Raw genomic sequence first — 13,972 nt, forward strand, 5'->3', positions numbered from 1 at the left:
ACTTCTAGAGAAGAGAGATGCTCCATCTTGTCTGGTGGTTGTATAGTTTGCTGTCTATCCTGTCCTTCTTGTGGTCTTTCTCTAGGTCCAGATGGTGCAGGGTGTCCGGCCTTCAATATATTATAATAAAAATCTCGGGCTTTCCATACAGAGTTGAGGCGGTACCTTTGCTTATCAAATGTAAATATGATGCCGAATGGTGCATCCCATCTATACTGTATCTGACGATTTCTGAGTTCTTCGACCAAAAAAGCGTAGTCTCTTCTGGCTCTTAACATTTGAGGTGGTATCTCTTTCAAAACAGCCAGGTCTTCACCGCCAATTTGAAGCTTAGTGTTATAAGACGCTTGCAGTACCATATTTCTGAACTCTCTTGTAGTAAAATATATAACGATGTCTCGAGGAAGCTGCTTCTGCTTTGCCAGCCAGGAGTTAACGCGGTAAGCTTTGTCAATTTGCCAGCCTTGGTTGGTCCCTGGTCTTCCCATCAGGCGGTCAAAAGCTTCCGATAGGATCTGTTTCAGGTTCTCCTGTTTCTCCTCACGCAGCCCCCTTACTCTTAATGCGAACTCCATTTGTCGGTACTGTATCATAATAATTTCTTTTTCAGCATTTTCCACTTTTTGTTCCACCACCTCTGTTTTCAATGTCAAGTTAGCATTGGCATCATTAAGAACCTCTAGAGTATCTTCCACTCCAGAAATATGTTCTGTTAATACAGTTACAAGACTCAGCATGTCATCTCTAATTTTATCAACCTTAGCCTCAAATTTCTCATACAACTCCTGTTTAAGTCCTTTTATTTCACTTTTAATTTCACTTTTAATTTCTTCTTTCATTTCTTTTATTTCCTCTTTTCCCTCCTCTCTATTATCTCTAAATTTATCTTCCATTTTAATTGTCTGTGCATTAAGAGCCTCGCTTAGATTACTCAGAAAAAATTCTTTCGTTAACACATCCCCAGCAGGGGGCGTAGGAAGCGGAGGCTGCAGCTTTGTGCCAGGCACTGAGGATGTGCCCCTGGAAGTGGAGGGTGACGACTTCAAGTTAATATTTGGTTTTGAGGCCATTTCAAAATTTGTCTGCCTGCAGTTAATAAAACTCTATTGCCTAAATATGCAGCTTTAAGTAAAGAGGCTTTTATTTTGAAGTTTAAGGCTTGGCAAAAATTTCAGTGAGTAAACATTGTAACAAGACCGTTCAACAGATTCGTCACCATTTAACTTCCAAATAAGCAAAGTTAATGAAGGAGTAAAATTCTTCTATTGTGAAACCAAAACATATGATAAGCTATCTCTTTTGTTTTGAATTCTTTTGAAGTCTTGTGAGAATTAGCAAAAAGTGTTCGTTATTACCGGAGAAACCAGCCTGCTCGGCGCCATTTTAAAAGCCTCTGAGTAAATAATTTTTCGGAGGAGAAAAAGAGAAGAAGCTAAAATGTTGATAAGCAATTATTGTCCTCGCAGTAAACGGATTCAGCTCGTGATAAGATTAAATCAAACAAAACTTAGAGCAGAGTGGGAGAGACCTACTTTGTCCTGCACAAGGCAGTTTGAAGTTCCCAGCACGGACAGCCGTTCTGCCTTGGGCTAGCCCCCCTTTCCTTGCAAGCACAAAAGCTGCAAAAATCGAAGAGCATTTGCCAGCAAAACAGTTTCTTCTTTCCCTCTTGCCTGAAGGATAAGAAAACCTGATAAGACGTCAGATGGAAGATCCTCTAAACAGGTACGTAGCCAGGAATTCGGAGGCAGCTGATTTTTTGCTGCCTTCACCAGTAGGCTCCTCCCAGGAAGTCCAAAGGCGATTTATTATACGGAATAAAGTGTTTAGTGAAGTTGAACTTGAGGAAATTCAGGCAAATTGCAAAACCATAAAAACAATATCACAAGCAGAAATAACTGATATTCAAGACACAACTAAAGACATTATAGTAGAACTCCCAGAAGAAGCTCTCGGGGAGGAAATAACACCACCACCACTAGAACCAGTTATCACTGAACCAACTGATGAACTAACTCAAAAACAAAAAGAATTGAAGGATAAGATCATGGAGCATTTTCTGCTTAATGAGGAAAGGCAACATTTACCATCACTAAAAGCTGTGCCTAAGAAAATTTTGGCCCCTATCATGAAAATGGTTAATGCAGTGTTTTCAACAATTGAATCGGGATCCATCTTGGAAACAAACCAGTTAATGTACAGCGCAGCTGTAATAGTCACTAATGAACTAGGCATTAAAATCAAAGTACCTAGTCACACAACAGAAAAAGCATCAAAGCCAAAGTGGAAAATCCGATTAGAACAAAAAGTAAAAAAAATTAAGAGCAGATGCTTGTAACTTAAAGAACATGCATGAGCAACGGCTTAAAAACAACAAAGTCATAGATTGGCTAACCAGAAGATATAAATTGGATACAAGAAACATCAATGAAGCTGTAGAGATTGTAAAACAGCAGATAACAGCAACAGCTAGAAAAATTGAAAGATATGAGGCACGAATCATCCAATATAAACAAAATCAGCAATTTCGATCAGACCAACGGCGTTTTTATCAAAGTCTTAATGTGAATGGTGACACCAAAAGTGAAAAACCAGAAAAGCAGGCCACAGTTGAATTCTGGAAAGAATTGTGGGAAAATGCAAAGGACTACAATAAGGAAGCAAAGTGGATACATGACTTTGAGAAAAGCATTGGCAACAAACAAATGCAAGTATTAGAAATAACAACTGAGATGGTCAAAAATCGAGTACGGAATGGTTAATATCAAGCGAGGAATTTTCCAGGGTGATTCACTTTCACCTCTTCTCTTCATCATCGCAATGATCCCACTATCAGTAATCTTAAAATAAATGAAATTAGGCTACCAAACAGCCAAAGAAGCTGAAAATTTTTTGCATTTGCTATATATGGATGATTTGAAACTCTATGGAAAGTCAGAAATCGAAATCCAATCATTGACAAATACAGTTCGAGTATTCAGCACTGATATTTCAATGCAGTTTGGCATGGAAAAATGCGCCACTGTATCCATAAAAAGAGGCAAAATCACTGCATGTGGGGGAATTGAAATGCCCAATGGCCAACTAATTAAATGCAATGAAAATGAAGCCTAAAAATACTTAGGCATTCTGCAGTTGGATAACATCAAGCATGGAGAAGTAAAAACTATTGTCAGGTGAGAGTACACCAACAGAGTTAGGAAAATTTTGAAATCTAAATTGAATGGTGGAAATACAATCAAGGCCATAAATACCTGGGCAATACCAGTTATAAGATACACAGCTGGTATAGTTAACTGGACACAAGCTGATTTGGACATTTTGGACCGAAAAATCAGGAAACTAATGACAATGCACTACAGTTTACATCCACGTGGTGACACTGATAGACTCTACCTGCCCCGAAAATCAGGTGGCAGAGGATTATTACAAGTGAAGCAAGCAGTTGAAGAAGAAAAACATGCACTGGCTGATTATTTAAAAGAAAGTCAAGAACATCTATTAATCGAAGTAAAGAACAAAAAACTACTGAAGGCCCAACAGACGAAACAAGAATACAGAAAAGATGTGATAAAATCAAGAATGGAGAGTTGGCAGAACAAAGCACTGAATGGCCAATTTCTGGAAAAAATAAAGGATAAAGTGGACAGTGAACAAACTTGGTTATGGTTAACAACAGGTACATTAAAGAAAGAAACAGAGTCACTAATCCTGGCTGCGCAAGAACAAGCTATCCGCACAAATGCCATTAAGGCTAAAATCGAAAAATCCTCTGATGATGCCAAATGCAAACTTTGCAAAGAAGCTGATGAAACTGTTGATCACATACTCAGCTGCTGTAAAAAAATCATGCAGACTGATTATAAATTGCGTCACAATTCAGTAGCATGAATGATCCATTGGAATTTGTGCAAAAATTATAATATTAAAACAGCAACAAACTGGTGGGAACATCAGCCTTAAAAAGTCACCGAAAATCAGATGGTCAAGATCTTGTGGGATTTTTGCATACAAAAGGACAAAATACTGGCGCATAATACACCAGACATCACACTGGTTGAGAAAAATAAGGTCACAATCATAGACATCGCAATACCAGGTGATAGCAGGGTCGCTGAGAAGGAACATGAAAAAATCACAAAATACCAGGACTTAAAAATTGAAATTCAACGACTATGGCACAAACCAGCAGTGGTAATTCCAGTGGTAATTGGCACACTGGGTGCTATTCCAAAAGCACTGGAATTACATTTGAAACAGTTAAAAATTGACAAAATCACCATCCGTCAAATGCAAAAAGCCGCACTGCTTGGATCTGCACGCATATTATGAAAATACATTACGACATCCTAGGCCCCTGGGTGAGGCCCGACTAGTAACCAATGCCAAATCCGGCGAAACAACTGGCTGCTGTGATACAATTGTATAATAATAATAATAATCTCCCCTTCGAGGAGCTTTACCTTGTCGTGGTGGACGGGCTTGCGTGCTCTAATGATCCTAAGGCATATGCTGAAGAGGTACAACCATATCAGACAGGTCTTAATTGAAGGGCCAGACAAAATTTGCTCCACAACCCATACAAATATGATGAATACGAAAAAATGAAATTTATGCCGGCTGAACCATCACTCGGATTAACATGGGTTCGGTTGGACGCTATGGCTTTGCGCAACATGAGCTACAGGGCTCAGCTCCCTCTGCTAGGTATCCAGGGCATGCAGCTGTCAAGCTACAGGAAGAAAAAATGAAAAAGCGAAAAATCTGGACTTGGGAAGAAAACATCTCTATTATGAAAGCTTACTATCAGTCTGAGCCAGCAAAACGTGGATTTCAAAAATGAATGTATCAGATTTGGAAGGTGAACCACACGGACTGTGATATCAGTGAACAAAGACTAATGGACCAATGACATGTAATTCTAAGTCACAAATTTTTCACTATAGCAGAATTAATAGGAATCGAAGAGAAAGCAACTAATGGTCTGAGTATACCAACAAAGAAGAGTGACATCAAGAATGATTTGCAGACTCAAAAGCAAACTGAGGAAGAAAGGGAGGAAGAGGATGTTGAAATGGATGAAGATAAAGAACAAGGAAGCACTGAAGAACAAACACCAACAGATATCACTCAATTAGCTGAGAAAATAAAGCATCAAATGGAAGATGCTGAAAGAACACATTTGCCAAAGCTGAACCAAGTGAACCGGAAAGAATTGAGAAAGATACTAAAAAAGGTGAATGAGGCTGTGCAAACCATTCTAACCGCTACATTAGCTAAAACAAACCAGCTGATGTATGCAGCAACCTTCAAAACCACCAAAGAATTGGGTTTGAAAATACAAAAGAACCAAAGAGGCAAGAAGAGGAAGCCTAAATGGAAAATTCAGTTGGAATTGAAGATCAAAAAATGGAGACTTGAGCAACTTGAAGAACCTAAGGCAAGGTCAGCTAAAGAACAAGCAGGTCAAAAGCAGCCTGGAAGCAAGATACGATTTGGAGAATAAAGAGATTGCGATAGTAATTGAAGAGCTGAAGCAGAGGGTTGTTGCTGTTGCTGAAAAGATTATAATATATGAAAACCAAGTAACTCAATTCAAGGAAAACTCACAGTTCAAAGCAAATCAGCACCAGTTTTATAAGAGCTTAGAAAGTGGAGATGGAGCAACAACAAATGAAAAGCCTGATAAAGAGAAAGCTCTGAAATTCTGGAAGAATTTGTGGGAAAACAACAAGAAGCACAACAGAGATGCGAAATGGATCAAACAGATTGAGGATTCTATTAAAGTGCATAAAATGAAAGATGTGAAAATAACAAAAGAAATGGTGCAAAGACAGTCAAGAAAAGTGAAGACCTGGAGTGCACCTGGACCAGATGAGTTACATGGCTTCTGGTTAAAGGCACTTACAAGTATGCACAAAAGATTGGCAGCCCAAATGAACCAGATCTTAAAAACACCTGAAAATGATGAATGGATGACAACTGGAAGGACATTTTTGATCCAAAAAGATAAAGAAAAAGGAAAAGATACTGGAAACTATAGGCCAATCATCTGTTTGCCAACAACATACAATCTCCTTACTGGTATTATTGCAAACCAAATTTGGATACTTGGAAAGAAATAACTTGCTTCCTGTAGATCAGAAAGGATGCTGCAAAAATTCAAGAGGAACAAAGGACCAACTGCTGATTGACAAGCTAATCCTAAAGAATTCAAAGAAAAGACGAACCAACCTGTTCATGGTTTGGATAGACTATAAGAAAACATTTGATTCAGTTCCCCATAGTTAGATCAAGAAATGCCTGAAAATCATTGGCATCAGCAGCAACATACAAAAATTCATGGAAACTTCAATGAACCTCTGGAAAACGAAGCTTATGGCTAATGAAGAAGTACTGGGTGAAGTTGAAATTAAATGAGGCATTTTCCAGGGCGATTTCCTTTCACCCCTACTTTTTATACTCTCAATGTTACCACTGACAATCATTTCGAAGAAGATGATCTATGGATACGAACTTGCAAAGAAAGGACTGAAAATTTCGCACTTGGTGTACATGGATGATTTGAAGCTGTTTGGTAAAACAAAAGCTGAACTGAATTTATTAATTGAAAGCACAAAAGAATTTAGCCAAGACATTGGTATTCAGTTTGGATTTGACAAATGTGCAACAATGGCAACCAAAGCAGGCAAGGTCATGAACTTGAGAATGAAGAAATGATAAAGGCAGTAAAACCAGAAGAAGGCTACAAGTACTTGGGAATTTTAGAGGCCTCTGACTTAATGCATAATAAAGTCAAGGAATTAACTTCAGCCAAGTACATTCGACAAATTCGCAAGATATTAAAGTCCAAATTGAGTGGAGGAAACATCATAAAAGCCATAAATACCTGGGCTATACCTGTGATTCGATACTCTGCAGGAATAATTGACTGGACCTAGATGGAATTGGACAATTTGGACAGAAAAACAAGGAAGCTTATGACAATGAATCATGCTTTGCACCCTAAAAGTGATGTTGACCGACTGTATCTAGTAAGAGCAGAGGGTGATCGAGGACTCCTACAACTAAAACAGACTGTGGAAGAAGAAAAACACAGCTTGAATGATTACACCCAGAAAAGTGAAGAACCAATGATTAAGAAAGTAAATAAAGGAGACCTTTTAAAGACAACTAAGTCAAAAGCTGAATATAAGAAAGAAGTATTTGAGAAGTGAGCTGAAAATTGGAAAAGCAAAGCTATGCATAGCCAATACTTGAAAAGTATTGAAGGCAAAGCTGACCAAAAGCTAACTTGGGACTGGTTAAAATCAGGAGCACTGAAAAAAGAAACAGAAGACTTTATTTTGGCAGTTCAAGAACAAGCCTTAGCCACAAACTGCATGAAGGCAAAAATTCAACATGTTACCACCAACAGCAAATGTCGCCTCTGTAATGAGAAAGACGAGACAGTCTGATCAGTGGGTACAGCAAAATTTCACCAACTGACTACCTACAATGCCATGACCACATTGCTAAGATCATTCACTGGAAATTGTGCCAAAAGTTTGGATTTGAGTACAGCAAAAACCACTGGGAACATCAGGTTCAGAAGGTTTTAGAGAATGAGAAAGTCAAGATCTTGTGGGACTTCAGAATTCAGACTGACAGCACTTGGCCCACAACACTCCTGATATAACAATAGTTGAAAAGTAAAAAGCATGGTTCATTGACATTACAATACCTGGAGATGCACGAATTGAAGATAAACAGCAAGAAAAAATCACAAAGTACCGGGACTTGCAAATTGAAGTTGAGCGACTGTGGAAAAAGAAATTGTGTGTTGTCCCAATTGTAATTGGAGCCCTTGGAGCAATACCTAAAGGGCTACCTCGCTATTTGGAAATTTTAAATTTATCAGACTTGAACACACTGATTCTACAAAAAACCACCCTACTTGGAACAGCTTATATCCTCCGATGTTACCTTAACAGTTCCTAGGTCCTTGGTTAGGACTCGAGCTGTTGAGCTACCAACCAGCCCCAAAGGCTGTGAATCTCACCAAAGATTAACACATAATAATAATACCTAGGACTCTGACAGCAAACTGTATCAACCATTAGCACCAAACAATTATATCTGTGATGCATTTTTGAATGTTCAATTAAGCATGGCTTTAGATGGGAGCCATCAAGAAAGAAACAGTTTAATACTTGCTGCTCAAGAACAAGCACTACAAACTAATGCCATGAAAGCGCAGATACAAAAATCCACTAACAATTCAAACTGCCAACTTTGCAATGACAAAGTCGAAACTGTTTCACATTTAATATGTGAATGCAGCAACATTGCAAAAACTGATTACAAAGCTAAACACGACCGAGTTGCTAAATTAATCCATTGGTCATTATGCAAAAAATACAACTTACCTGTATCCAAAAAGTCATGGGAACATAAAGTGAAAAAAGTTATTAAAAATGAGAAGGTGAACATCTTGTGGCTTTTTCAAATACAGACGGATGGTCATTTGGAACACAACACACCAAATATCACAGTTGTTGAACCCGAAACATACAATTTATTAATATCTTGGTACCAGGGGACACCAGGTTCAAAGAAAAAGAACTGGAAAAAAAAAATCACAAAATATTGTGACCTGGCCATCGAAACCGCGATTATGGATGAAACATGTAACAGTGGTACCCCTTGTCATCGGTACCATGGTACTTGTACCATGTCCAAGAATTTTATAAAATGCACCAAGGAATTGCAGCTTCGTGCAATAACACCAGCGGAGCCTCAAAAAACTTTGTTACTCAGAACATCGTACATCTTAAGAAGGTACTTGGTTGATACCTGGGACACTGGCAGCAACCTGTATCAACCAGTAGCACCAGTCAATGGTATTTGTGATGCATTTTTGAGTGTTCAGTTGATTGAGTTTCATGTTTAATGAATAAAGTAAATAATAATAAAAATAAAAACAACAACAATATAAAGATTAGCAGATGTATTAGAAAGTGAGGATCATATAGTGTTTAACATATTACGATCACAGAAATAAAAGTTGTCCATTGATAATCATGGAAACTCACAGAATTGCTTTAATTCAGTTCAATCTAGTTGTGGAGCAAATTGAAGCATTGTGATGCCTGCTGAGTTAAACTATGAAGGAGAGATAAGACATTATTTATTACATTTTTACCTGGATCTTATTACTTTATAAGTAATTCAAGGCAGTGAACATACATAATAAAACTTAGGATCACAATTGGGGCCAGAATTTTAGTTGCTAAGTGTTGTTGCTATTAGCAAGTCATCACGACTGGACCTGATTTCCAACTATTTTTACTATAGTTGTTAAGCAAATAATTGCTGTTGACTGTGCAACAGTTGAATAAGTTTCTGACATCACAGTAACTTTGAATCATCATTAAATAAAGGGTCATAAATTGTGGATTACTTCTATTCTTTCTTTGTCCTATTTTCCCCACAACACCTCACCCTGTGAGGTGAATTGGACTGAGAGATAATAATTGTCCCAAAGTTACCTAACTGGCTGTCATGCTTAAGGTGAGAATAGAACTTACAGTCTCTTGGTTTTTAAATGAATATTTCCACCTAGTTAAAACTTATACCACTATGCATTTGCTAGTTATGAAAGCTATTAATGTGTTCTGAATTAGCCAACTGCTTAGCTAATTAAATACATAAATCTGAATTATGAATTGCTTAGTATCCAGGAGTAATCATATATCTAATTTGGCAAATCTTAAAATACTTTCTGTAATTTACGAAGCTTTGATTTTGAAGAACAGATCTCTGAAATCAGTGCTAAATATATAAATAAAGCCTTAAGCATCTGTTTTAGGACTCAAGCTAAACAAACTGTTAAACACAGTAAATTCTTTTGTTAATGATAAACACAACTTTCAATTGTATTTTCAGGAGGGAAAAAATGACATGCATCTACTGCTTCCCCTGTAATTTTATCCTGAAAACAGTTACTCAGATTACAAGGGAAAAAATGTAGGTTATTTACAGAAACCAATGATTTCATAAGATTGTACAGTACATTAACATATTCATTTCAGCAGAATAAGAGACATCTTAGTTGCCATCATCATACACAGTACGAGATTACTGACAATCATTTAGGGAGAAGGCACATCATCATCTTAGGTGACACTGATCCCTACAGAAGTCAGGGGAAAAAACTTGGCTTTGCAATACAGGGACAGGACTTAGGAGAAATGATTTCAACCCCTGGGAAGTAGTTAAGGAACACAAGAGTAACAATGGGAATTTTTCTACAAATGCTCCTCTCACTAATATATTTATCCAGTTATCTGTATATTCAACTGTATTAATATTATTTAAAAAGTCAAGTTCAGTTTCTCTCCTGAATACTGTGGTTTCTAAATACAGGAAAAGATATGCCAATTGAAGAGGAAATTAGATTAGTCTATAGCTTTGCAAATAAATGGTCTTTTTTCTCTCTAAATAAATATCTCTGAACTTGAAGCTAGATAAACATGTATATCACTTACATTTAATAACTGTTTTGGCCAAATCATCTAGCAAATCTACTCACAGAATTTTGAAAAGACAGACAGGAAATAGATAAAAAGTCCCTTTGACTATAGTTCTTCCAAAATCTGATGCATGCAATTCATCATAGTTCTGGAAGTTCTCATTACAAATTCTATATAGTTTCAATTTCATACAATTTTGCTGTTTTATTCTTGCTGATATATTCTAGGTACCCTGTACATTATTTCCCATTAGAGCTCTTTTATCCCAATGGCCTGTTATATTTTGTGATAAGACTTTGTCTTTCCAGCTATATATGTGATAAGTGCATGTAATTTATGCACAGGTTAGTGTAGATCCAGAGTACTTAATTTCAGATTTAACCTTCTGTTGGGGGAGAAAAGGGTGTAACGCGACTAGTATTAGCTAAGGGCTATATGAAAAAGATGTTTATGGCATGAAATAATTTGTTTTTATTTCTGTAAAAGGGTAACTACGGTAAGGTGACCAGACATAACGCTTTTGGCGGGACACCCCCGCTTTTTGATGCATTTTCCCGCGTCCCACCCGCTTTTTTAAAAGGCACGCTTTTTTTGGCGCTGGCAGCTCCCGCCCATCAGCTGCTGGGCTGGCTCAACGTTCTGTTCTATGCTACCTACAAATTTAAGCCAGCCCAGCCTGCCGCTCACTGATTTGATTGGCTGGACTCCAGCCAATCAGTGAGCTGGCCAACCAGCTCACTGATTGGCTGGACTCCTTAGCTGAGTACGCAGAGGAGTCTCCATTTTATTTTGTCTTTCTTGTTGGGGTTGCAGCTGCGCTTACTGGTGGTGAGTAAAATTAATCATGTTTTGTAAAAAATTTTACTCGGGAGTAAATTTTACTTACTCCCGAGTAAAAATTTTACTCGGGAGTAAAATTTACTCCCGAGTAAAAATTTTACTCGGGAGTAAAAAGCGGCTGCCGGTCGCGCAGAGAACTTCCACGTGGTTCCATCCAGACTTGCCGCCCGTGCTGGCTGTGAACTCCGCAAAGCCAAAGGGGGAGAAGGCAGGGGGCTGTCTCCTCCTCCCAGCCCAGCAAACAGTCCTTTTTTCAGCTGTGCAGACAACTTCCACGTGGCTCTCGCAGCCCGGCAGAAGCATTTTTTCGGGGGAGGGCTCTGCCTTAAGCAAGAATTGCATTAAAGACCAGAGCAACAGGTATTTCCTTATTTGCCTGGAGAGACAAATAATTCCTAGGGATACTTGCCATGTTCTTTCATCACCATGACGATCTTATTTTTTTGAGCTAAATGTATTTTTCCAGTTTGAATTGGGCATAATCTTTTTTTATTGATCCACTGTCAGGAAGAGGGATTATAATTTAAAACAGATGATTTCAGTGGCATCTTTTTTATTAATTTAAATTTCTTTCCGTTCTCCATACCCATCTTCTTGTATCAAATAATAGCTGTGGATTCATGTTTGAAGCAGTGCAGGAAATCTTGAAAACTTATGAATTTCTCTCCCCTCTGTGGCATTAGGCCTTAGTATCTGATTTGCTATATAATTTAGCAGTAGTTATTAGCACTCTTGGTGAATGATTCCCTTTTCTCAAATTATCTTGAACAATAGTTTGCAGTGTTTTCATATCTTGCACCCAGCTTTTTAAATTTATTATTAAATAATTTGTATTCTATCAGGGGCTTTCAGCAGTTTACAGCAACAAATGCCAAATAAAATTATATTAATATAAAATCATTGTAACAATTCCACAAAAACAATAAAAAGAAAATCCAGTGATAAAACCATATTAAATCCCAATGGCTCTAGAAGACAGAATAATTTGTACAGCCTTCCTGAATGGACAGCAGGTTAGGGCTCCCTGCTCTTGGGGGAGGTTTCCAAAGGATGGGCACCAGCTGAAACCTTCCTCCTGAGAAAGCCCTACCTTTGTCATGAATGGAATTACAGGGCCTCCCCAGAAGATATTTAAAGCTCTGGTAAGATAGCTTTGAGGGGGGTGGTCTTTAAATATTTGGACTTTAAGCTGATTTTGGAACATCTGTAAATTTGAAAGCACAAAAAATGCTATTGGCTTGTTTCCAGATGAGTCATTTACTGTAAGGAGTATAGGCTCAATGTATTTTAAAATAATATTTTATTTATTGTGCATATGATTTTTTAAAATAGTGGTATTCTGTGTTGATTCTTTTTTAAAATTGTCTTAGACTATTTAAAAAAAGATTCTATCCAAAATAAATTGAAACAAGCCATTTTTAAAATTTCTATGCACAATACTTTGAAATGGACTCAGGAGTCATGATTGACACTGAGTGAATTTGCACTTTTAATAATCAGGAAGATACAATGGCATTGAAAAAAGTGACTGATGACCATTTTTCACACTTAGCGACCATTTTCACACTTAGCGACCGTTGTGGCATCCTCATGGTTACGCGATCAAAATGTTGATGTTTGGCAACGGATTCGTATTTCTGATGATAGTTTGAAATGGTGACAGTATAAATTATTGCTGGTGTAATACTTAACAATGGTTTTTAAGGATTTCTTTTATTTATAGAATACCTTTTTTATTATTTTGGGGGGATTTTTACTTTTAAATTGTTTATAAAATGTATTTACTACAAGAAATGTTCCTTTTTGCAAATGTGATCTTTGCAAATCTTTGTGATGCAATATGTTCAGACCAGGTTTATGTGTCTCAAAGTGGCTGCTATTCTATGGGCAGGCCAGGTTGGTGCAAGGCAGCTTTGCCAGATTTGGTGTGTTTCACCCTCATTGAATTTTATATCGTATAAATAATGGAAGGAGGAAGGAAGAGAAAAAAGGAGGAAGGGAGTGAGTGAGGAAAGAAGAGGATGGAAGGAGGGAGGAAGGAAGGAAGAAAGGGAAAGAGCAGAAGACAGATAAGGTGAAGGTAGATAAGCAAGAGGAATGAAGGAAGAAGTGAGGAGTCTCGAGGAGGGGGAAAACATTTAGTGACCAAAGTTACAATGGCATTGAAAAAAGTGACTGATGACCATTTTTCACACTTAGCGACCGTTGCGACCATTTTTCACACTTAGCGACCGTTGCGACCATTTTTCACACTTAGCGACCGTTGCAACCATTTTTCACACTTAGCGACCGTTGCAGCATCCTCATGGTCACGTGATCAAAATTTTGTTTGGCAACATTCGTATTTATGCTGGTTTCAGTGTCCTGGGGTGACCTTTTGACAAAAAAATTTTTTTTTAATCAAGCCGCCCCCCCCCCCCCCCCCCCCCCCGTCAAGGGTGTCCCTCTTTTCCAATCTGAAAATCTGGTCACCTTAAACTACGGACTCTTATACAATTGCACAAATGTCTCCCTTTCTGTGGGGAGTTAAAAAGGGGTCCAGGAAGAAGTGGCCAAATCCACACAGACCTTCCTAAGTTTTCTGCACTGGTATCTATTATTTATGGAATTGTGCGTGT

The sequence above is a fragment of the Thamnophis elegans genome, chromosome 6 (genome assembly GCF_009769535.1).
Source record: "Thamnophis elegans isolate rThaEle1 chromosome 6, rThaEle1.pri, whole genome shotgun sequence".
In the NCBI taxonomy this organism is placed as follows: domain Eukaryota; kingdom Metazoa; phylum Chordata; class Lepidosauria; order Squamata; family Colubridae; genus Thamnophis; species Thamnophis elegans.